General features: G+C 38.6%; 1 long non-coding RNA gene across 2 annotated transcripts in view; it reads right to left on the bottom strand.

The window, feature by feature from the left end:
- Positions 1–24,625, bottom strand: part of LOC138719216 (uncharacterized) — a 69,294-nt gene extending 44,669 nt beyond the window's left edge. For both annotated transcript variants that reach the window (XR_011337188.1, XR_011337187.1), the window contains exon 1: positions 24,363–24,625. This is a non-coding gene — a long non-coding RNA (uncharacterized lncRNA). The remainder of the gene's footprint in view (positions 1–24,362) is intronic.
- Positions 24,626–25,126: the final 501 nt, after the last annotated feature.

Below are 25,126 nucleotides of genomic sequence, written 5' to 3'. Positions count from 1 at the left end.
GAAGACACTGAAGTGGCTCTATAAAATGGCATGTATACCTGATTACTCTGCTTGTCTGCTTTCAGGGTGTTCTGGGGTTACTTTCTAACTCAATTGATATTAGCAAAGTGTTGCTTTTGGTGGAATGGCAGAGATTAATCAGTTTGAAGGGAGAAAAAATATTTCTAGTCTTCCGCTTGTGCTAACAGGCCACACTTCTGACCTCAGGTCTTACAGCTCCTGACAGTGTCCAAGCTGGAACCACAAAACTAGGCTGAGAGACGCAGCTGGTCCTCCCATTGCCTGAAGTTACAGGACAAAGCCAAGAGCCGATAATTTGCCACAGGCAGGAATATATTGCCCACTGGAGTGAGACTCTGGAATGTACTGAGGAAAAATATGCTTTCTTCATGTGCTGAGCAGATCTACCATTCCCATTCATGTACCAACGCAGCCTTATGTGGCAAATTAGTTCACAAGCAACAGATAACAATAGTGTGAGGACAATTGGAATTCCTAGAGGAAGATGGGAGCAAATACCCAAGCTAACACTCCTCCTTCACCAGCACTTCCACACTTTTACAAAACACAGTTTGGAATGGTCCTATAAGAATAGAGCTTAATTTTGACTGGCCTATGTTGAATTTGCTGGATTAGAAGCTGATACAGTAGTCATTAGGCTGGGTAAATTGAACACATTTGACATGAAAGTAACACCTATAAATATAGAAAACTCTGATGTCAAGTGCAGCCATTTTTCTGACTATATTTACATTCTAAAATGCACTTACAAAGCAAAAGCAGAGAGTGCATTGTTATTTTTTACTCCAGTCCTCCAGCAGAATTGCTGCACAGGTTATAGGGCACGGACTGCTTATCGCTAAACTTTGAAGCCAAAACATTAAGCTTGTTTTCTTAAGTATTTGCCAAGCTCCAAAAGCACCTGATTTTGCGACATGATGCTGCGCTTAGGATTATCTATGTACACCGAGTTAAGGTCTTGAAAGACATTATTACAAACCAGTTTCTTGGGGGCCTTGCCTTATCCGGTTTACTACTCAGATTTTCCCCTGGCATGAAATCCAGACAATATAGTGGTGGAGGCTACACTTTCTGGATGTTCTTTTTTCCCTCTTTATCATTTATTGCAAAAATTGGCAAGTGATTAAAGGTGAACTTGAAGAAAGCAGAAGGCATCACAATGAAAGCAAATGAATGTGGCTTTTTGCCATCGAGTTCTGCAGTGCCAGCCAAGTCATTTAAATCACACTCTGCAGTGTTTTTTAGCAATTGCATATTCTTCATCTTCCCATATGTGGCTTGAAATTGTGGGTTCTAACTTGCAGCAGAGCTGAAGAGTCAGCTCACAGTTGATTTATATGCCTGCTTTACTTTGAGTACCTGCAGTACCAAGCACTGAGTACTCTGAAGTATCAGCTCCTGGGTAAGTCAGTCAAATTAGTGAGGATAACAAAGAGAAGGTACAAAAGCCCCATCAGGTTTCAGGAGTATTATGGAATAACTTGAATAGGGATGCACAAGAGAAAAAGTGCATTAGGAAATTAATCACTGGGATTTCAGAGCAGACTCTTGTAGTTGCTTACAAACTTTGAGCCATTTGATTTTACAGCCTTCAAAGCAGCATTTTTTTGTACAATTTCCTAGACTTCTTTCAAACCACAACCTGAAAAGAACAGAAATGTCGCACTAAATCACTACACCAATTCTTGTGTGCCTGTCACAGGTGCTTGAAATGCATTCACAAGCCAAGACTTCTGGACCCAAAACACAGATCTCTTGAGCCAAACAAGCTGCTCTCCTGCAGTGAACCAGCAGAAGAGGTTGCAAGGCATTTACTTTGTGAAGTAGTATTTACTACTATTGTTGGCTGATGGGAAACGTAATTGAGCGACAGTGTTTTCCGTCACCGTAGAAGAATGTGTTCTGACACATAAAATTCCCACCCGCTCTTTTCAGATTACATTCACAATGCCCAGGTCTTCCTATGTGTCCCTATCCATGCATAAGGGCTTCTGCGATGGCAGCTCCCGGCCAGAGGCCCTTGCCTTTTGCGATGCAGCTGTCCTCTCCTCTTTCTCCAGCAAGCCTCTTACATCAGTCCCACTGTCCTGGCTAAGCCAGTCCCAGCTCTCTCCCTTTCCCTGCCCTCCAGGGTCACTGCTTGAATAAGAGTCTCCCAAGAACTCCCAGGTTGACACATCCTTCCATTTTCTTGCTCACACGTGTACCAGTCACCTTATTGCTGCCTGGTCCTCAATAACCCTGGGCAATCTGCCTGTCCTGCAGTGTTTCTCCCAAGCAGTCTCCCTCCCCGAACTTGAAATGTGAACTCTCCTCTACATCCGCAAGGCTATGTGCCCTCTTTTTTCCCATCTAAGTCACAGCTTATAACCTTCTCAGTTGTTGTTTTTCTTTCCAGCTCCAGCAACCCTCCTCATCCACTCCTTCATGCACCATCTCCTTACCTCCCTCTGGCTCCTCACCCAGCTGCCTCTCACTCCTTTCTCCATTCCCCCAAGCTTCTAGACCAAACTATAACATTGTAGTTGAGTGAGACAAGATTTCAAGAGTATTTTTAAAAGAATAAAGCAACATATTCTTTCCTTAACTCTCCTTTCAGAAATGGCTCGATCACTTGGCTGCTACAATATTTGTCACAGTTTTCCACCCCAAGCAGACATCAGCCACAGAAAAGTGCAGCCAAAACTGTTAAAGCCTCTCAAAGTTATGAGCAACTGAATACGATACTGAGTCATACCACGACATGCTGTGCAGCCTCAAAAACGCACAGTGCTATCTGCCTCTCCTGAAATCTTCCTTACATACATGTGCTTTTGTTTAGATTATTGGCCTGAATAAATATCCACTAGCTCTATTAATTTTATCTTTGCCTCAGTGAGAAACATTGGCCCTGGTTAAACAAAAAGCGTGGTCAGCTTCTGCTTTTAACATACTGACTTAGCTAAAAATTCCACCCTTATACACATGGTAGCGATGAGCCACTAGCAAACAAGCAGCAGAGCTTGCTTGCTAATGTTATACTGCTACTCTGATTATACTGCCACTCTGATGTCAAATCCTTGTAAAAAACATGTTAAAAAGTGTATATTTAAAGACAGACATTTTACCTTATGATGTCTAATAGTTACATGACCTGACATTTCCAATGTATTAGTTTATTTCTTGGGTTTGCATTTTGTCTAATTTCTTTGTATCCTACCAGGAACCTTCAATCAACTGTTAGTATCTTTAGGAACCCTGAGTCATGCAAGAAAAGAAAGGTATGTGTACAGACATGTATGTGAAAATCTCAGGTTTTCATTAAACAAAAAACATACACTAAGGTCAAAGATCCTTTCAGACTACACAGACATGTTTTAAGTATTTCCTTCCAAAAACTTTGTTGAAAAGCAAGTAAACACATAGCCCCCCTGCCTCCCAGTGTCCTTAAATGCATGAATATTCTGCTTGTGTTCTGTATTCTTTTGAAAAAGTGCATTACAGAGAATGCAAAAGTTTTCTTACAGCTCTCTGTATTTTTGGTAGGTAAAAACTTTAGTCAAAAAACCCATAATGTGCAACATACATAGACAAAAACCTGTGAATAATTGTTTTGATTTACTCCTGAAGTAATGGAAATCTAAATTAAACTTTATGTGCCTTCACTAAATTGGCTAAGAGGAAAAAATATTTCATATTTAATTTAATTTTTACTTTTGCTCCTTCATCATGAAAATTTAGACAATACTAGTGCTGCTTTCTTTCATTTCAGATTTCACCTCATAAAATGGAAACAGTGCAAGTAACATGCCAGGGAGAGTGAACTCGTTTTATAAATAAAAGTGTGATCATGTACAATATATAAAATACATGAGTTCATATTTGGTCAGATAATGTTCTTACACCTGTTCATTCAGGCTTTGGACCAAAGTGCACGCAGAGCTAGTGAATGATATTTGAAGAGAGCTGGGTAAAAATAGATCTGTTCTTGTAACATTATCGAAAGGATCTGACCTAACAGGTGACGACATCTTATGGGGTAAATCATCTAAATTGAATGTTTCCTCATGTTTTAGGATTGGTCAGTATTACTCAGTATGCATAAAATAGCTGACCTCTACTACAGGACATATCATATTTGTGGACCATCACCCACTTCTTCACTCCTTTGTCAAGTTTATACCATACTCCTGGTTTATATTATACACCAAAACTTTTGTTATAGTTGTTTTTTCTCCAAAGAAATCCAAAGCAAAGTCAACATAAGTTAGGTTACAGTATTTCTGTAGATATTCAGTAGACAGCAGTCTCTAAACTGTCTCTTCTTTTTCTAATGTCTTGTACGTCTTATGCATGTAGCTATAGAGGTAGTTAAGTAAAGTATAGCACTTTTTTCCTCCTTCAATAAAAGGAAGATTTTTATAAAGAAGAATTGATACAATATCCACTGCATTTTAGCTCTGTATGTCTGATCTGTTACCAAGGTTGCTGTCTGGGAGCCTATTTAAATTTACCCACATGATTTAGGATTTTGCCCCATCTTCAGAAAAATTTATCAGTCAGTAGCCTTAGTCAGCACCCTTGCTGAGGTGGTCATTCAGTGCAACAGCGAAAATTAAACCTACTCTCTGCAGTCAGAATCACCAAGGAACATAACATAGATTTGGAAACGATTTAAAACCATGCCACTGGGGATACACATGTTTATATCAAGCAGGGAGGCAGGTGAGCAGCCTGAAAGAGTCTGCTTATGGCCAATTATCAGACAGCAAAAGCACCAGTTGCCCTGCTGAGCCACTCTCAATTCGTGTTTGATCAGCTTTTGTAGGCAGAGGTGATATTTAGTGACACGCATTAACAAGGCAACAGTGACAACATCCTTCATCTGATCAAAACCCATAATGTACCCTGTTGACTCAGAGATTATATTTTGTTTCAGCTCAACTCACGTGAGACTTAGCAATCTTTGCTTGAATCTCAGGATTTCTCTATACACGGAACACAGCATCGGTTTAATTTGAACAGTTTCTCAAGCCAGTAAAAAAATCTGGCGGGGCATGGATGACTCAAGGGTGGCTTCTTTGTATTTGAATGATTCTAGATTTCAATCAGCATAAGCTTTAGCAAGCCCAGTGCTTTGGTTCTGAGGCCTGCACTGAACCACAGTATATTGCAGAAGGAAGGGTTTGTAATTTCAAATCAGTGTTTGGGGAGCTCTTCTCCAGTTTTCTGGAGGAGGTGCTTTCTATATCATTGTTTTTTGTAGTTGGTACAGTCAGTTTTTTCCATGTGTTTCACTGTCTACAGAGATTAAGCAGATACCCGATTACTCTAACTTCTACCAGTGTAACACAGCAAACAGTATCTTTTTCTGGAGGTACAAAAACCTCCTAGCAGGGCCTTGGGCAGAAAATATTAGAGGATCTACAAAAACCTTTCATCCTGTACATATCGCTGCAGGCTCCCCCAGCCAGGGAATGAGGGCAGTCACACATCCCCAGTCGCCTCTGCTGTGGAGTAGAACTTGCAACAAAAAGTAGGTGTGAAATCCATTTTCCTTCTTTAAGGTTAATACTGCCCATCAGAGAGATACCAAAGGCTTGATTAATATATATTAATTATAAATATATGTATATAATAATATACTATTGAAAAAATAGCCTCATAGAATCATAGAACCACCAGGTTGGAAGAGACCCACCAGATCATCGAGTCCAACCATTCCTATCAAACACTAAACCATGCCCCTCAGCACCTCGTCCACCCGTGCCTTAAACACCTCCAGGGAAGGTGACTCAACCACCTCCCTGGGCAGCCTGTTGGCTATATAGGATAATGAGAACTCCTATCCTGTAGGGTAAAGAGAGGAGAGAACAAATGTCTTGTACTGCTTTTGTATTTGCCAGGCTGGTGACAACAGCAACATTTTAGCTGTTCAGTTCATAGTAGGAGAGCACACTGTACAGCAGCATATTCACCTTGCAGATGCCTCACCATTGTTTACAACAGCAGATAAATACTAAATATAACAGCATCTTTACAAATATGGCAACAGAATAATAAAGAAGTCAAGGAACTCACTCACATTTTTTCCATAAGTCACTGACAGACAAGCACTGAACAAAGCTTTCCCAAATTCACTTCTAGCCCAAGGTTGAACCAGCAAGTTGCACATACCTGCCATAGTATGCACAGTCCCTCGTGGAAGTTAGATGACTTGTATATGGCCACTGAGCCACCTAGTAGCAGGACTTAAAAAAAAAAAAAAAGCATATTTTCAGTTCCATACCCTAATGGACCAGGAAGCTCAGCAGATCAAATCAGGTGGTAATCTGTTTCTCTTTTGAAAGGAAACATCAGGAAATGTTTAGCCGAAACAGACAGGTATTTCTCTTTTGGGGAGTAGAAACTAAAGAAGAGTATGCTTTTATTTTATAAAAAGTGTGGCTTGAAGATTTTTTTCATTTCCATTGCAACAACACTAAGTTCCATGCACAAAGCAAAAGGATGAGATTTCTGGGATTTTAGACACCACTCAATGCCAGTTAATTGAAACAATTACGAGATTCTGTGTGCATGTCCATATCTGGCTGACTATTTAGCAAAATTTTGCTTACAGAAAGGCAATCAATACTCTGGAAGACAAGAAACACTGCTCCTGGATAGAAAACAAGGAGCAGTTCCACATAGCAATGAGACCTTTACTTATCTTTTAGCTCTGTGCATACAGCAGCATGATCCCTTCCATGTATTAACAGCTGCAATATTTCACATAACGTTTTTTTCTAAGTTTAATTTGAATCTTCACTACTCTTTTTATTGGTAGAGCATGTAGGAGAAGTGTGGCTTGCTCTTTAGGAATTCAGGTGATCATCTGTTTTCAGTTTATAACTTTAGAAGATGTGCTACTATATTAGAGACAATCCAAATGTGTGTGATACTGTACATGAGAGTGTTAGTTGTACAACTGGATGGGCACCATGCCAGCCAAACTCATCCATCAGGCTGTCAACACCTTACTTTTTTTCCGCAGTGACCTATGTGGAAAATTTTCCTACAAACAGCTGTTCAGATAGGCAGACAACAGGTTGTCTTAAACCCACTTTCAACTGTGCATAAAGGTTTGTGAATTTCTAGTTTCATCTGCCAGATAAACATGAACAGGATGTTCTTTTGATTTATATTTATGATTTCTTTTGCATTTTCTATTTGCAGAAATTCTTCTGGACCTCCTAGCTCCATCACCAAAAAAAAGACTTTTAGCTCACTGACCTTTTCCATCTGATGAAAAAAAAAAAAAGAGATGTGAATCCTGCAGAGAGATTTTAATTCCTATTACTTATTGTCCTTCTCTTTCCCCCCTTAAGGGTTCATCAACAGATGTGAAAATATGCTCCAGAATCATATGACAGAAATTCAGCAATGCCTACTGTCAATGTGATGAAGACTTGTATTTCACAAAACTGAAGTGCTGCTTTATTATGTAAAGCAGCGTCCTTTCCAACAGCACAGAAAATAAACATTCTGAAAGTGCCAGAGTGACTTAGCGATTACGACCCTAATCCTTTGGACTTTCAAGGAGATTTAGGCCTTATGCTATAGGTCAGATTATTTAAACATTCCCTACCTCCTTTGTCTAAAATTTCCTTCTGGACAAATCCAGGCTTTGGAGAGGAGCCAAAAGAAATAACTGATTGACAGCTGCAGGTAGAACTTAGACTTTCTGAATAAAACCCTACAAGGCCACGAGTAGAATTCATCAGGCTGGATAAAACATCTGAAGAAAAGACCTGAGCTGGAAAGCAAAGACACACTTGACCTGGTTTGGATTTCACCTTTCGGATGAAACAAAACACTCTACAAAGTACCCACTCCTCTGAATTCGGAAGTAGCTCATTTCTAGATATAAACACTTCATTAAATAAATCCTCCTTTCAACTTGAGTTTGGAAATAGGATTTAAGTCCCTAATTCTTTCTGAGAATTTTTCCAGTAATTTTTTGTATTCTAGTGTATACTTTTAACATAATTTATAGCTAAGCTGGCATATGGGCAATTTTAATAAAAGCAACACCTAGACATCATTCAGTACTGTGTCCTTAATTCTCAAAAATCTTCACCAGAATTATAATTCCTGGTATAGAAAGGAGAAAGCAAAGAGGAAGATCTATTCTTTACACTATCTGGTAGTGATATTCAGGTATCCGGATGATGAAAAAGAACTCTTCTGGGGGCAATTTAGAGTACTGTCTTAACTTAGCCATATTTAATCACATTTTGGAAGAAGGTGGAATTAACTGTGCATGCAGAGAGCCTTGAGAGACTACTGTGTCTAACTTAACAGAGCTTTAGCAGCCCTTGGGTTAAATTGTATTACATATCAATGTTTGACTGATGATCTTTATTAAATTTCCCTTCAAATGTGACGTTTACATTTCCTTCAAGAGGCATTCTCTTCATTCTTTTATTCATGCACAAAGATTATATGATATTTTTAAAAACAAAAAGTACCTACAGTATTTTGTACTGCTTATTCTTCCTTGCCATTGTATATGACTCCAGTGACTGTACTTGATAAGAGTATTTTCAGTGCACAGAACGTTCCTTCACAAAACATGGGGGCTGGTTTTATTTGTTTATCCCTTCCTTTACACGATTCCAGAATGTCAACTCTGACATTCTGTATTTTTGCTGAAATTCTTCTTTGTGGTCTCAGAATTATGGATTGCAAGCTTAGTCAGAGCTATAATTGAGGGTGAAGTTAATCAAATACAAATGTTTATAAATCAGAGTTTGAAATGCTATGAACAAAAACATTTTTCCACTTTTCTTCAGAGCTCATTCTGTTCTGTATATACATATTTCCATGGCTGATTCTTCAGCCATTGAAAGCCATTGAAAGATTTTCTGCATCTTGTGTATGTAAAGGTGTAGGCCAATGCCAGTAGGAAGAAGGTTCAGTTCTGGGTGACTTCAAGAAGTCACAGCTGCCTAGGTTTCAATACTCCACAATGTGGATTGTAATACTCCCCAGATGGTTCCCTTCATTCTTGTTCATACTGATGGCACAGAAAGCCACTATCAAAAGGATTGATCTCAACAGACACAATGGTGTGAAATCAATTAGAAAAGCTACTGTTTCAGCATGAAATGATGTTCGTATAATTTAAAAAAAACACAGCTCCATGAATGTTGTGAAAATACTGCAACCAGAAAGACTAAACTAGCTACTCATCTTACATGTAAGCCATAGAGATGAAGCTAGTGGAATACTAAAAAAATGCAATAAATACATTAGAACAACTGACTCTGCTTGTTATCAACTAATAGCAGCCTTCGGTTTTGTCACTGTCCTATTCAAAATGTCTTACAGAGTATAGATTTCCCAAAGGTCTAGTCTAAGGAATAAAAAGAACACATATATCCCTATCACAAGAAATCTACTGTTTAGATCAAAAGTAAAATTGTCATTTGTTGTTTAAACAAAAGAAGGCCAACTTCTGGCTGCTTCTGCAACAGCTTTCCTGCTCAAGGTGGCTATGAATGTCAAACAGGACTCTGTGTACGTATATAATAGAATTAGCCAAGTTGTGGATAATTCTAAATGCACAAAAATTTCCTTTCAAATTCACCCAGAACATTTTATGCAGTCTAAAAGTCAATATTTCATTTCGTCTCTAGGCTGACAGACTTGTTATTAAAAATCATAAAACAGAGGACCATTTCCAAATCATAATGCTGTATCCAAAACCAAGTTTTGAACTTACAAATTTACAGAATGAAATATGCTGGCTTTCCATGTTTTTTTTCTTTTTCTGATGGAAAAATCTTTGAGCACATGACCTGAAAACTGTTAGTTCCACTTCTTCTAAAACTACTAGTTTTGTGGCAGTTTTGCTATTCACAAAAGGTAGTCATCAGTTTGAAGTTCGCGCTACCACACAGAACACAGCAGTTGTTTCTTAGAAGCATTCAAAACTCTGGAGTGTTATGATACTGCTCACTAAATCATTTCTATTTTCTTTATTTTCATGTCTCTTTAGGCAAATGAATTGAGGTTTTGACATATGCAAACACACACAACCTGACTGTAAAATCAGAGCATTTGTATTTAAAGGAGTTAGGTGTGCAACAAAGCTCCCCAGTCGATACTGAGAGGTATAACTACATGAGATGGAGCAGATACCTTAAGAACAACTTCCGAACTCTTCTCCCAGCCAACAAATGCTGTTCTTGCACTGCAGTTCATGTCCCATCAGTTGTACAGGCACAACTGTAGCACAGGTCAGTAAATTGGATCACACAACTGCTGTAGGCTGAAAACAATTCTGTTACTATTTTCCTTAATCCTAAGCAAGTAAAGTAAGGAAGATGTCATCTCTGCTGGAAGGAAAAGCGGCGAGGACAGGCAAGATCTTTCATTAGCGTAACTGCTGTTCTCAAGAAAAGCAGATAAGATTTCAGGGATACAGATCTTTCTACAGATCCAAAACAGTAGCAGCAAACTTAAGCCAGCTACATTTTGGTGACAGTTCTCTCTGAATTTCCCTCAGTTACATTAACCTATTTGATATTATCAGAGAGAAGAATAATGGAAACAAGCAGATCAGATAGGAAATACAGCCAGAGGAGTGATGATATTACAGAGTGGAGATAGATGAAAAGCAAGTGATGCTTCTGTTCAAAGAAGGGAGTGTTTACTGTGGTTGTAGAAATGTGCGTATTAGTTTTGCCTTTGTTGTTTTGACACAGTTTGGTTCCACTAGTGATACATGGGGTTTGTGGGAAGATGGTTGCTAATGCTGAATTAGGTGAGGCTGGGGAGTAATGGGAGTTACTTTGTGCCGTGCAGCAACTGGGTTAGGGAGATTTTCTTTCAAATTGTGATCTTGTGATAAGCAATCCAGTATAACTGGAAAGAAGTTAGTTAAAGCCCAAACACATCAGTCAACTTTGAGAGTTTATCATCTAAGCCACAAAACCAATATACTCTTAGCCCTTAGTAAAACATGATTTTCTGCCTGCTTAAATTAGTCACGTACTTTGTGTTTGTTGATACAAAATGGGCACAGAGGTGATTACCACCTTTCAACAGACCTGTAGAGGCTTGTGCCTGGTCTCCTGTTTATGACTGCTTACAAGAACCAAACACCTGGCCAAATACCAGCCCATAGGCTAAAAGTGGCAGGACCACTGTCACTTAGATGTGCCCTTTACTTAAGGATAGTAATTTCAGTGCGGACTCACAGGAAAAATAAAAGTAAATAAGGTACGGATGCCTTCAGCGAGATTCCAGAACATTGCTGGCTCACTGGCACGATGACACATGGGTTCCAGCTCAGGCTGCCAAATTCATGTGAGCTGATCTTTCAAATACACAGAGGATCTCTTGTAACAGGAAAAAGATATACTATTTTAGTTTGCTAGGCTAATTCAGGTAGGCTTTCATGGAATGCTGTGGAAATAATTGAATAGTCCTTCTTAAGAACATTGCTTGTGCTTGCTTACAGTACTAATTGCATGAATGTTTACGCATAACAGACCATGTGTTCAATGGTTTTGATATCTAAGAACCATGTTAAGAATAAACACTAATGACATACTTTGCAAGATACATAATCCATTTGTTTGTGTGACTAAGTATGTCTAAAGAGGAGATTTTGATTATTTTAGTAGAGTCCTGTGGTGGCCATTGTTGACTTTCCAATATACCAATGGACAGTCTGACGGCTGAATACCTGAAGAAGTTCCATATTTAACTATCTTCAAGAGTTATAATTTTCCAAATCCACTAGGTACTATATTTCAGTTAAGGCACATAATATCCTAGTGATATGGTGGTCAAAGAAATATCTTAGTTTGTTAACACATAGAGCAGCTGGAAAAATAATGATGTATTTTCAATATGAACTCGTACTCAGTCTATGCAAAATAAAACCCTTGCAAATGTTAACAAAACATAAACCCCAAATACCTCTGTAGCTAAACTTCTTTCTTGTGAACCTCCCACCTCTCCACCAAAACAAAGAAACAACAAAAGTAGATAAAATATATTACTACTTTACAATATACTTTTTATTTAAAAAAAACCCACATCCCTTCAGAAGTCAGAACATTTCAAATTAATGTGCACTTTTCAAACATTTAGAATTTTTACAGTTGGGTAAAAATTACAGCCATGCTGTCTCATCTTTTCACATCCCTAACATAATGATATCAGCCTATAAGCCAACACACACTAGATCGTAGAGTCAGAATCATAGAATCATAGAATCATAGAATCATAGAATCATAGAATAGTTTGGGTTGGAAGGGACCTTAAAGATCATCAAGTTCCAACTACCCTGCCATGGGCAGGGACACTTCACACTAGATCAGGCTGCCCAAGGCCCCATACAACCTTGCCTTGAACATCTCCAGAGATGGGGCATCCACAACAACCTTGGGCAACCTGTTTCAATACCTCACCACTCTCACAGTGAAGAAATTCTTCTCTATGTCTAGTCTAAATCTGCCCCACTCCAGTTTATACCCATTGCCTCTACAAGCCTTTGTAAACAGTCCCTCCCCTAGCTTTCTTGTAGGGCCCTTTCAGGTACTGGAAGGTGAGTATGATCTCTTGGGAGCCTTCTTTTCTCCAGGCTGAACAAAGCCACCTCTCTCAGCCAGTCCTTGTATGGGGGGTTCTCCAGCCCTCTGATCATCTTTGTAGCCCTCCTCTGGACCCGTTCCAACAGGTCCTTATCTTTCTCACACTGAGGATTCCAGATCATCGCAGTCTACTTTAGCACTCAGAAGAATAAGAAAAGCTGCCCACATTTTCACTCAAACATATAATAATAATATGTGGCATAGCAGGAAAAAAATACCATATCTGTCTTATTTCTTCACATCCATCCCAACGCAAGTATTTGCAAAGCATGCATATACTACTAGGAAATGTTATGTATTATGTTTTTATTAAAAGCTGATAATGACTTAGGGATTATTCCGTGAAATTTTTAGCATAGTTTTAGTAATCAAGTTTCATAGAGCTTCTTTGCCTAAATAGAAGTATAATACAAGCATAGAAATCCATTAAATGATGGCATGAAAGAGTGCAGGAGCACCAGTAAACTTGAAAATGTTTGTCTTGTTCTTTGAGAAAAAGAAGTTTAGGGGAAAACCCTCCAGCTTTGTCGTCAATGAGTATGGATTGTTTTGCAGCATAATGTCTACAACCCTGAGCTTATCAGTGCAGTGGTGCTATTCCTTGCAAACATGCTGCCCATATACTCAGGCTACGGAAAAGTAATGTCAATCTTACTTCAGTGTTGCTCTTGTTCCTCGCTAAAGTTAACCCAGTGTATTACGAACTAGAAGAAAAGCTTCTTCAGTGCCTAATAAACAACAGTGAGTTTTAGGAACAAAATATAATAACTTTCAATTTGAGGCTGCGTTTTTCCCTGCTTTGTGAGAAAGAATTCATCTAGGCTGTTTCTTTAGCTGCACTATGGATTTGAATTTAAATCATTATACAAAAGTACAAGATTGGAGTAATTACTAGGCAGAAAATGGGGAGGTTATACATCCATAATCAGTACTGGGAAGTTTCAAATCCTCTCAATAAAGGGTGTGTTTTTTTCCTATCAGACTACAGGAAGCTCAGTCATTGGCATTGCTGTTGGTACAAGCTGTTGTGGTAACTGTGAGTTTTATATCTATATATAATATAATAATAACTGTGAGTTTTATATCTATATATAATATATAATATAATATAATATAATATAATATAATATAATATAATATAATATAATATAATATAATATAATATAATATAATATAATATAATATAATATAATATAATATAATATAATATAATATAATATAATATAATATAATATAATATAATATAATATAATATAATATAATATAATATAATATAATATAATATAATATAATATAATAATAGGATATATATTCCCATATATCTATGGGAAAAAAAAAATTGAGGTAAAGAAGATATCTTGAAATTGCAAGAAGATGTGGACTCTGTGATTCACCCGATGTTAATGATTAAAGGGACCTATAATTAACAATGAGAGCACTGCAAAGGATTTGAATGTTCTGTTGCTGTGAGACACATCACAGACACCAAGTATTAATCATGACTTTTATAGTTCTTCTGTCCTCAGTGACCCATTCAAGTCTCACTGAAGAGGGCATCTCTGAGGATGTCCTCACCCTTGTCATGTGCTCAGGCTCTCACAGAATGCACTGGCATGATTTCCTTCCTACAGCAAAGTTCAATTTGTTTTTCCAGGCTGCCTCTTCTCAGTTTGCAGTAACTGACAAGCCTTGCCCTGGGTTATTTTGCTCACTGGATATGCTCTCTCCAGGACAGTTTTCACCAGGAATCTTTCCAAGGATCTGTCACTCTGACTTTGTCTTGTATTGAGATCTTAGGTAACTGTTAAAACCAAAACAATTCAACTGCTTCTTCCTGTGTCTAATAACAAACACTGCACACCCTATCAGAGTCCTATCAATTAAAAAGAAAAGAGAACCTGATCAACAACAAGGTAATCATAAAGCAGTATTCTCCTCAGGGCTATAAAAGTGTAATAAGGAGCAAGTTGATCAATACTTGCAGCTAAGCAAGGAGAAAAGAATTTGATCAGTATGACTAGAGCACCAATTTCAAACCTTCACAGGCAAACTGGTACAAGCCTCTTCATGAATATTAGTATGCCCTGGTTTCAGTTGGGACAGAGCTGATTTTCTTCCTAGTACAGTGCTGTGGTTTGGATTTAGTGTGAGAAGAATACTGATAACACATCGGTTTTAGTAGTTGCTAGGTATTGCTTATACTCAGCTGGGGTAGAGTTGATTTTCTTTCCATCAGTTGCTGTTTTCTAGATTTAGTATGAGAAGAATGTGGAAAATACATTAATGTTTACAGCTGTTGCTAGGAAATGAAGGATTCTTCAGCTTCCCGTGTTTTGCAGGTGCAGGTGTGCACAAGAAGCTGGGGGGGACATTTGTTAAGACAGTTGATTCAAATCGGCCAAAGACACTATTCCATACCATAAATATCACACTCAGTATAAAGCAGGAAGTTTGCTGTCTCTGCTCACAGTCCTCCTGCTCTTGGTATCCCACTTTCAGTGCTCCACATTTGATGATCTCTGTGCCCGCTGTGATCTCCATGCTCGCTGGAAACACAGCACTTGCTCTATTCGCTATTCGGCATTCGCTGCTTGGAGTGTGCATTCCGCAGTCACTACTTAGGATGGGCTGAGTATCATTTCATCTGTTCCATTCTTATTATCATTATTGTCTTTTAAAATTTGTTTTATTAAAATTGTTTTCATTTCAACCCACAAGTTTTCCTATCTTTTTCCAATTCTCCTCAACCTACCAGGTGGGGACAGAGACAGAGCAGCAGCACACTGTTTAGCTGCTAGCTAAGGGTTCAACTAGGGCACAGTGAATGATTCAAACCTGCCTCAGATAGGAAGACAGAAAATGTAAGATCGCCCTTCCCACAAGTCAACTGTTTTAATAAACTAAGTCAGTTTTAACGTTCAGCTTTCATTTAAGGGGTAGTGCTGTTCACATTTTCACCCACAACAAAACCAATAAAAGAGTTTTCTGATGTCCTTTATCCTTGGCCAACTGGTTTTCTTCTTATTTGTGCTGTGCAACTACCTGTGTAGGACTTTCATTTAATACAACATCATTTGAACTGTCAGAAATTAAAATAAGGAATGGGAATGGCTTTTCAACCTGAATTGTTTCCCTGATAAATTTACAGTAAGCCTGACATTACAGCATAACTGAACAAAAGAATGAAAGGTAGCACAAGAACAGGAACAAGTGGTTCCCCATTTAAATGAGAGCTGAGGGTGGGTAAAGAAGTTATTTTTCTAGTTCTCTGGGTGTAGGCTAATGACAAAAAAGCTTCAGTTGCTCAACCGAGCAAACATGGTTGTTCCCTCCTGCCCCTCTTTTGTTGTGCCAGTGAAACTTTGTGGGGCTACCCTGAGCAGCAGATCAAAGAGCTGATTGGCATTAAAAGTAATGCCTTCACTCTGTCAGGGTTTTTAGCAGCACCAGGAAGGGTGGGCAGTCTCATAAAGCTATGTGTCCATCAACATCCCTGTCTTGTCAAATCATGTCCCATGATGAATTTCTGTATCAATGCACTTTTATACAAATTGTGGATGGTCACATTTTAGCGTTTGTCTTTATGCATTGCAAATAATCAGAAATTTCAATTACGGTAAAGACAGCTAACTGAGGAATGACATCCTCTACATACAAAACAAGTTTAATGTCTCCAGTAGACATGCCCAGTCTTTAGCTTCTTCCTGAAATCACCAATACAAATACTGATCATAAATGGGCTGTGGTAACGTCGGAAGTGGTTGTGAGCTTATTCAGACTCTGTCCTTGAGAAGCATATTGAAGTTACTTGTTCTCTTTGAGCAGTGTGAGCACACATAAGCTAACCATGGCATGTTAGTTGTTAACTTAAACTGCAGTTTGTTAACCTCAGAGTTTAATGTTTTCATCTTAAAGACAATCTGCTATGTTTCCAGGACTGAAAACGTCCCAGTTACATCCACACACTCATAATTCAGTTCAGCATACTGTGGGTAGTTTGCTTCCCCTAATGAAACAGACATCACTGTAATAGCAAAGAAATTAAGTTTGCTGAAGTGCTACAAATTTAGATCATGCAACTGGTCCACTGGTGATCGTCCCTAGGGGTGAAGACAGATCATCAAAGCTAGAAAGACAAGAACCACATGAGGAGTGCAAACAGTTGAAATCTGGTAAGAGTTGTCTGGCCACCAGTCTGTGATGTTATCTGGTGTTTGTTATTTAAATCAGAAATTAATTACTTCCTAGAAAATTATAAGATAAAAGATCACTCTATAAGCCAATCTAAATTTTATCTTTCCACTGATTATAATTGTTCTTGAAAGGTAAAAATATCAATTTACTGTACAATCTCTATTTGTTACTTTATACTCAGCTTTACAATTCTTTCAAAGTCCTACAGCTAGTTCCAAATACAGCGCTTTAGGTTCTAAGCACTAAGTCTTTTCCAAACCCTTTAGCTCCTGACTTTTACATTCCAATACAGAAAGATGATTGCCCTTCTGTCTCATGCTGACTTCTCAGTTTCATAATACAGGGGACTTTAGCAATGGAATTCTTCTCTAACCTCTCTGCCAGTCACTTGTTTTGTTCAGCACTGAAGCTCCCTCTTACCCCATATGCAATTATTTGCACAGGGTTTCCAGAGGTGCACTAATCTAAATGAATAGCTCCCTGAAACTATGAACGAGAGGTCATACTTCTGCCGTTTATGTTCTACTAGCTCTGGTGCTAATCAGATCCTCCTTTGAGCTAATGTGCTAAAATAGCAGAGTAGAAAGCAGATTTGGATCATTTTCTGCTGCTCTATTCAATGATCTAATTCATCTCACGAAGGGATTGACAAATATTGAAGCCCTTGTCCAGGAGAGGGAGAGAGACATTGCAAAGTATAGCTCAGCTCAGAGAAGAAATGCAAAACCTCTCCTCTTCCACAGAACTAAGCTGGTACCTTCTCCTATCGCTTATTTGTTTGCATTATCTTTAACCTTGTATAGTTCCTTCATCCAGTTCACAATCCCCAAAGAGTTGTGTCAACAACTGGGTGAATGACAGCCTGAATGCAGAATTTCTTCAGTTAGTTTCTTTCTAAGGGCCTCATGTTGTCTGGGCAGTATTTTGCTTCAGACATGCCTGTTAAGTTCATCTAAATAAGACCTTGTATTAAGGTGTTATCAGGCATGAAATACGAAAATCTGTTACATTCAGGTTTTATCAAGATTCTCTTAGTCCACTGCATTCTCTGCTCTGCCAAACAGGAAAAATAACATTAGATATAATGGGCAGCTGTGGTACATTCCACAACCACCATTGTTGTCATGTTCATCTTCTAACTGATCAGGTTTAGCCTCTACATAAACTAGAGATAAATGCATTCCTTATTATCACTAATAAAGTTTCACAACTACTCTCTACAGATGTCAAAGATTTGCACTAAAGCTTCTATCACAATTCAGAGCTTATCTCAAAAATCATTCCAGAATAAGGTAAATCTAAAGAGCAATAAAGGATCTAATTTATCAGTAAGCTGCCCCCCTCCCATATCTGTTTAAGAGCTACTTGGCTTTAGGGATGCATTTCGAAAATGCATTTTCTAAGTAGCAAGGTAAGTTTAAATCCTTGACTTGGCTGATCGTCAAGCCTGAAGAAAAATAATAGGGATGCATTTACCTGACTACAATCTTCTGTGACTGCAAGAGTTCAGAAGAAGGAGCTTCAGGCAAACATTTATTCATTTCCAAACGCAAGAAAGAGTTTCTTTGCTGCATTTTACCTCATCGATTTGCCCAATGATAGGAGAAATTTCAGGTTAGTCTGGGAAACACTTGCATTTCCCAGGGAGTGAAACCAGTTGTCCTGAGGATCATGGTCCCAGTGGGTTCAACAGAACCAAGTGCCTCCACTCAGCACTTCCTGAACTGCCCCACTTCCACCAAGCTGCAACATGCTGATGCTGAGGCAACCAGAATTTTCTTTCTTCATAAGCAGCAGGACACCAGGCAAAAGATCTAAAATGTCAGCTTCCCTACAGATCTCATTACAGTGGATTGCTTCATTTCCAGTCTGGGAAAGCAGAGCAAAACTTGATATATCCAGAAGAAGCCACCTTCTCTTAAGATCCTACTTAAATGTTTATTTCCACAACTGCAAAGATCTATGTGAGATTAATGTGTATATAGTTTTCGAAAAGAACTAATGGCCTAATCCTGAGACTAGCAAGTAGAGAATCAAAGTTTCATCTAGGTTCTGTTGCTACATTTCTCCCATTTGATTTTCTCTGACCTGTAAAACATAAGTATACTTGGATCCACAACTAGTCTAAATCAGCTGTCAAGTCTGGCCCAGTACCTATCTAAGAGAGACACTGTACATTCAAGTAATCCTTCATGATCCAAGCTAAGTACTGGTAATACGTAGTGGTTTTCAAATAAGTCTGACTGCTACAAAAAAAAACCCCAACAATATGAACAAACAAACAGAAAATGTTAGTAAAATATTCAAGAAAGAAATGGAAAAAACTGAGAAGTAGCACTACTTTGCAAACTTTAAGCAATAAAGCTGGTCCAATAAGCCTCCTCTCTGCTAAGCACTTCTGTGAACTTTTTAATCAGACTTGTAAACATTGCTAAACATGATCCTTGGCTCTCACAAGACTTTTCCTCAGTGAATAACTACAATTCAGCCAGCTGACTCGTTCTCCAGAAGAACTGTAATACAGAAATATTAGCCAATGATCTTGGGAAAACAGCAGCAAAACGTTACTCCCAGTGTGTAAAATTCTCAGTCACAGCCATCCAGACAAAAACTGAAAATGACCACAAGGAAACAGATAGCAAGCAGAGCAACATCCACATAATAAATGTAAGACACGGTATCTGGAAGGAAGAAGCGTGCCTTTGCTCAAATGTCTATATGCCTAGCAGATCAGGAATCAAGAAAGCATTTCACACTATTTAGCCTGGACTAGAAAAGAACATCCCCAAGAGCATATTTGCCATTTTCTACTCTTCATTCTACAAACAGCATCCAGTGGGATGATGGAGTTAAAACAGTGCAGCTCTTGTTCTCCTCTAATACCTCCATTTACAATACTCTGGTGCTGGCAAGCACAACGTACAGAGGGAGGAGCAGAGGCTGGATATCAAAAAAGGTTTACAAGTTTATAGTTTTTCCCCCTTTTTAAACTGTGGTTTAAAAAGAAACACAGGAGAGAGGGCTTTTTGTTGTTTTCGCCACCTGTCAACAAACCCCATTTTTTCATCATATAGTTCTATATCTCTGTAGTAACTCCAGAGAAAATTCATAGTTGTTCTTCACATAAATGTTTATTTCCTTTGGTTTATGTTAATACTGAAATTAACCAAGTGAGTACCAGATACATTTATCTAATTACCATTGAAGGATCAGCAATCACACATGCAAAGATTGTCATTCTTTTTTAGTATAGACTTCAGTTTTGCTTTGTCAGAGATTTGCAAACTCTAGTCAAAATTATGTTACTCCTGCTTTGACTGGATATAATGATGTTTTCACGAGGGTAAAGTTTACGTAGACAAAGAGATAAAAATATAAGGTCACTTCAGTGAGGCAATCTGAGCTGGAATGTACTTTTTGAATGAACAAATCTGTAGACTTTGTACAAGGCTTTCCTCTCAGCTTTGCACAGCCCTTCTGACAGAGAACATCAGCCTGGTGACTGAAGCACAGACCACAGTCAGCTTTTATTCTTGGCTTGGATACAGATCTGTTGGGTGACGTTCATCAACCAGTTTAACCTCTGCATTTCCTTATTTGTAAACAAGCCCTTACCTCGGTTTTAATTCATGAATTCTTGTAAAGAGCCTTGAGATTATTGGCTGAATGTTGCTATAGGAACAAGAAACATAACTACAATACAATAATTTATGATGCTTCTACGAACTCAGTCACTGCTGTTTTCAAGTACTTCAACCTTTCACTTTAATATGCAGCAGTACCATCATTAAGAATGAAATTGCAGCAATGTCCTGTTACCTCTGTTTTGGGGGGATGAGGAATTGAAGTATATAGATTACACCTACACAATATTTTTGAGCTTAAAACAGCACTTTGGTATAACTTTCAAATTCAGTCATATTCACGAGGAAGATATAGGGAAGAGAGAGGAAAGAAAAACTCAGACCAACATTCCTCTTAACATGAATCCAAGTGTACATATATACAGATCCTATGGGCAGGGTGACCATGCTGCACTTATCTGGCCATCAACTCTTAGCCCATCTGCCCTTCTTACAAGAAGGCTGCTAAGGGCTTTTTAAGAGAGTTCAGGCATCATACAGAGCAAAAGCAGATGGTGGGAGTTTTAGACAGCCTAAATGACCCACATACACTTAGCAGAAAGTATCTAATGGGTAACAACGTGGTTTCACAGAAATGTATGAGGGTTCAAACCAGTGTTAGGTTTCTCAGTAGTCCTGTCTGCTCAGGTAGAACATAGGCACACGCATGGAAACCCATCACTCTGCTTAAATCATTGACATAATCCACACTGACACCGAGTTAGTGAAGGTTCAGCAGCTAAATGACCCACACAGAATCAAAGGAAACCTGCAGCAGGTCTCCTACATCTCACATTAGTCCTCAGCCCAACAAGTCCATCCACCTGCACATGCAGAACTGCCAGCAATGTCAATGGGAGTGCTGCCCATTCAGAAGAGACCAGTAAAGCTAAGGTCATCATTGTCCAAGGAGGTACTTCAGCATAGGGCAGGTGTTTGTACATGCCATTTGTGCATCAAAGCCAGTCTGTACAGCAACAATGGAATTAACTTTGTTTCAGAAACATGTATTAAATAGTTAGAAATTACAGCTAAACAGAGTCATTTGTTGTTGCAATTCCTCAAAATTTGACACAGTTTGAACTATAAAAAGTAATAATTAATCCTTGCAAATTAACACATGCATTTTAGTGTCACATTTGCTTTTATACGTTGACAATTGTGATAAGATACCTATTAACAAAGTTTGTTCATTGACAGGCTTCTTGCTTCTTCTTCCCAAACCACTAACATTGCAGGGAGCCAGTTTAACCGTAACACTGCTGGCTGTGTAGTAGTGAAATATCCGTGTTCTAAGCCTGCTTGAGTAACTACTAATATAATATGGGGTTAAATCATCATATGGAGTAACTTATTGGCATAAAAGCTAGTATAGAATTTATAGGGCAAAAGAATGTTCAAGTGTGGAGGAATTTATACAGTGAATCATTTCAACTGATACAGATTCAGCCACTCACTGTCAAAATCCATATACCTGCATCTGCTGCAACAGGAGTCAAGTTTGAAGTGACACTCCATGTCATTAGGTTGTACCACGTTCAACAAGTGCTCCTTGTGTCTGAGAAACCATTTCTGAGTCAGGATCATCATAAAGTAATATATTCTGAAGTTAAACCTCATCATATAGCTATATTTTTCTTACAACGTTCGTAGAAAAGTTTTGAATTATTTTAAATTCTCTTTTTAAAAAAATAGCAGATGTGGATTAAATCTCCTACATAAAGCCTTCATAAATATTTTTTTACTGTCCCATTACATGACCGTTTGACCTAAAGCTCCTTTTTCCTAGATTAGACCAACAAAACCTTGGCAGCAGTTTCTGGATGCTAGTATAAACCTCTGGGTTCCCTATGGGCCTGTAGATGCACTTTTTTAAAAAGAGTACATTGTAGACAATTTTATTCCAGATTCTCATCAAAATATTCACCCTGAGAACCCCATTAATGACAGAAGTGTCCATACACATTAGATGGGCCTTATATAAAGGGCTTTCTGGAAATCCATCTTAGTTTGCTAAGGCCAGCTTTTAGTACAACTTTGTCTGCCTGCCAGCAATAAGGTTTGCACAAAATTATGGCCTTCACTACATTTGCTAAGGAACAGTGAAAGTGACAGTTTAGCAGACAGCCCCTGCAGAATCAGCAAACACAGAGAAATAGCTGTGTAGGTATGGTATGTATGGAAGTCAATATTGGACATTTTTTTTATCAGGCAGTATATATTTGTTTTCTTTTGTGGTTTGAGTTAGACTAATCCACAAGCCTGGATTAAAAAGAACAACAAAACACTATTCTTTAATTAGCTACTGTTGATTGCTTTCCTGCAACCAAGGGAAAGCAGAGCAGAGTCAGAGACTGGATCTTCCTCATTTGATCCTACATAAAAAAGGAGAAAAAGGATAAGTGGAAAGAGGCTATGAGCTCTACCTGTTGGGATTTTGCCAAGTGTTTTTCACAGATCATCAGTTATTGGAAAGACTGATGCCCACCAATTTCGAAGTGTGGCTCCCACTGCTTCCATTCCTGCCTAAAAAGCAATTGCCACCAGAGAAGTTGCCTGTGACTGATCCCATGCTGTTAGCATGGGAGGAGACTTTGTTTTTTTGGTTTTTTTCCATGGTTTCTCAGGTTGTTCTGACAAAATCTGGGCCCTTGGCCTCTCTGGGTTTTTTATACATTTTTGATAAGACATTTTTCATACATTAATAAGAAAGCACCTGCTTTCTAAGGGGAGTTCCCATCTATCACTGTTTTGTTTTTCCTAGTAAAATTCTGTGGCCCAGTGTGATATTGCTCATTCAGATATCAACAATATGCCAACAGGAGCTTACTGGACTGAGTCAAAGCACTAGGATAAACTCAAGGCATAACAATATGAATACTAACTAAAAAAGTCAGTGTTCCTTGTACAAGTTCAGGGCCATAAGATTGCTACAAATCTAATGCATCTGCTTCTTACACTTTGTTCATCATACAAACCAGCAAAATGTAAAAATAGATTGCCATGGTTCTAGCTGGGAAAAGTGCATGGGCAGGATCAGACCTTTACCATTTATTGTCTCAATTATCAATAGAACAGCTTTGGAGGTATTTCCCCATTCACTTACAAGAGAGACTCAATGCATGCAGTGCAGAGTAAATGATATGAAAAAGGATGTAAAGTACCTGCGGTGCAAAGACATTTATGTTCTAGATGCGAAAGAAGCAGAATCAATCTCTTCACTCTCTACCTAACTCTGCCTTCTTTCTCACTGCAGGAGAAAAAGTCCATGTTTCACATCAGCTTAACCTGAACTGAAAAAGAAAACAAAAAGGTGCTGTCTAATGAAAGCAACTTATCTTGATCCATATAGAAAAGCTACAGTATAGAATAGGGCATTACCTGTCCTTCTTAAATGTTTCAACCATGCCAGGCTGTCACCCCGGAGAATCTCTAGTCACTAGAGAAAGAGTTTGACCCCATGTCCGGGCATTCTTTGGCCTCCAAGACTGCTAACTAGCCCATCAGTTCTGTTTACAGCATGTCAGCTGTAAGCTAGAATAAAAGCAACAAATCGTTATAGAAAGGTACTATAAAAAACCCCAACATTAAATGCTAATTGCCTCAGATTATCTCAGCTTTCAGATGTTCTAAGAGGTGGAAGTCTCCATCACTCCCAGCCTGCCCTAGCCTACTGCCCTTTCTTCGCTTTTTAGGCTTTTTATGGCCTAGACTCAAATTCACATTTTTAAAGATTTCATGTAAGTTGCTATATTATCACATACTTCAATGGCAAACCTATGAAAGCTAGTAAAGCTGCAGATATCATCCCTTATATAGTTAAGATGCAATAGCAGTGCAAACAGCAAAGCAAGAGAATGCTTTAACAAAAAATGCCCATTAAAACTTGACTTACGGTAAACCAGGCTTTATATTACTTTAGGAACAGCTGCTGAGAACTGCAGTGCCTCCATGTTCCCCAAAAAAGGCAGTGTATCCGTTGGGTAGGTGAGGAAGGATGAGGAAAGGATGGTGGAGACGGGGCAGCACACAGCAACCCTCAGGGGAAGGGAAGCTGAGTGCCATTCTAGTCCTTCTGGTCTGCAAATATCTTTTCCCCTCTGGAAATCCAGACAGAACACAAGTTATTCCTGCTCCCTGCTCTGGAACTTCTGTTCCTTAGCTGACTGGCACAGCTCTCGTTTTTAGGACTGGCAAGAGGTCAATCATCACATAAACACTGCTGAGTGTATTAATTACTGTGTTCACATGGTCCCTGTGTCTTATTGCCCAATTATTTCATAACTGAGTGCTATGTACTGTGCCAGATCCAAGCACACAGCTCTCACTGACTTCAAGGGCTCCCTTCACTCATAGGTCTTTTGGAATCTACGTTTTTCATAGCTTTATTTACCCAGTCAGTAAATATTTTGGAAAATACAATGGTGCTTTTGACTCTTTGCATATTTGCCTTGTCTACGCATTGAAGCTGTACTTACACATGTATCTCTTGCAGAATTCATTCATGAGGAAAACTATACAAGCTTACAAGTTAATAATTTTCCTGAATGTCAAAAGCCAGGGCAGATCAGGATATGCGTTGTGTTGGCAGAGCTGCAAACTAGGCTGCTTTAGTATTAATAGTAAACTTCCTAAACTCAGGAAGACTTTTAATACTTT

This window comes from Phaenicophaeus curvirostris, chromosome 1, assembly GCF_032191515.1.
Source record: "Phaenicophaeus curvirostris isolate KB17595 chromosome 1, BPBGC_Pcur_1.0, whole genome shotgun sequence".
NCBI lineage: Eukaryota > Metazoa > Chordata > Aves > Cuculiformes > Cuculidae > Phaenicophaeus > Phaenicophaeus curvirostris.
Note: the sequence above shows the minus strand (reverse complement) of the source record. Positions and strands in the feature narration are given on the sequence as shown.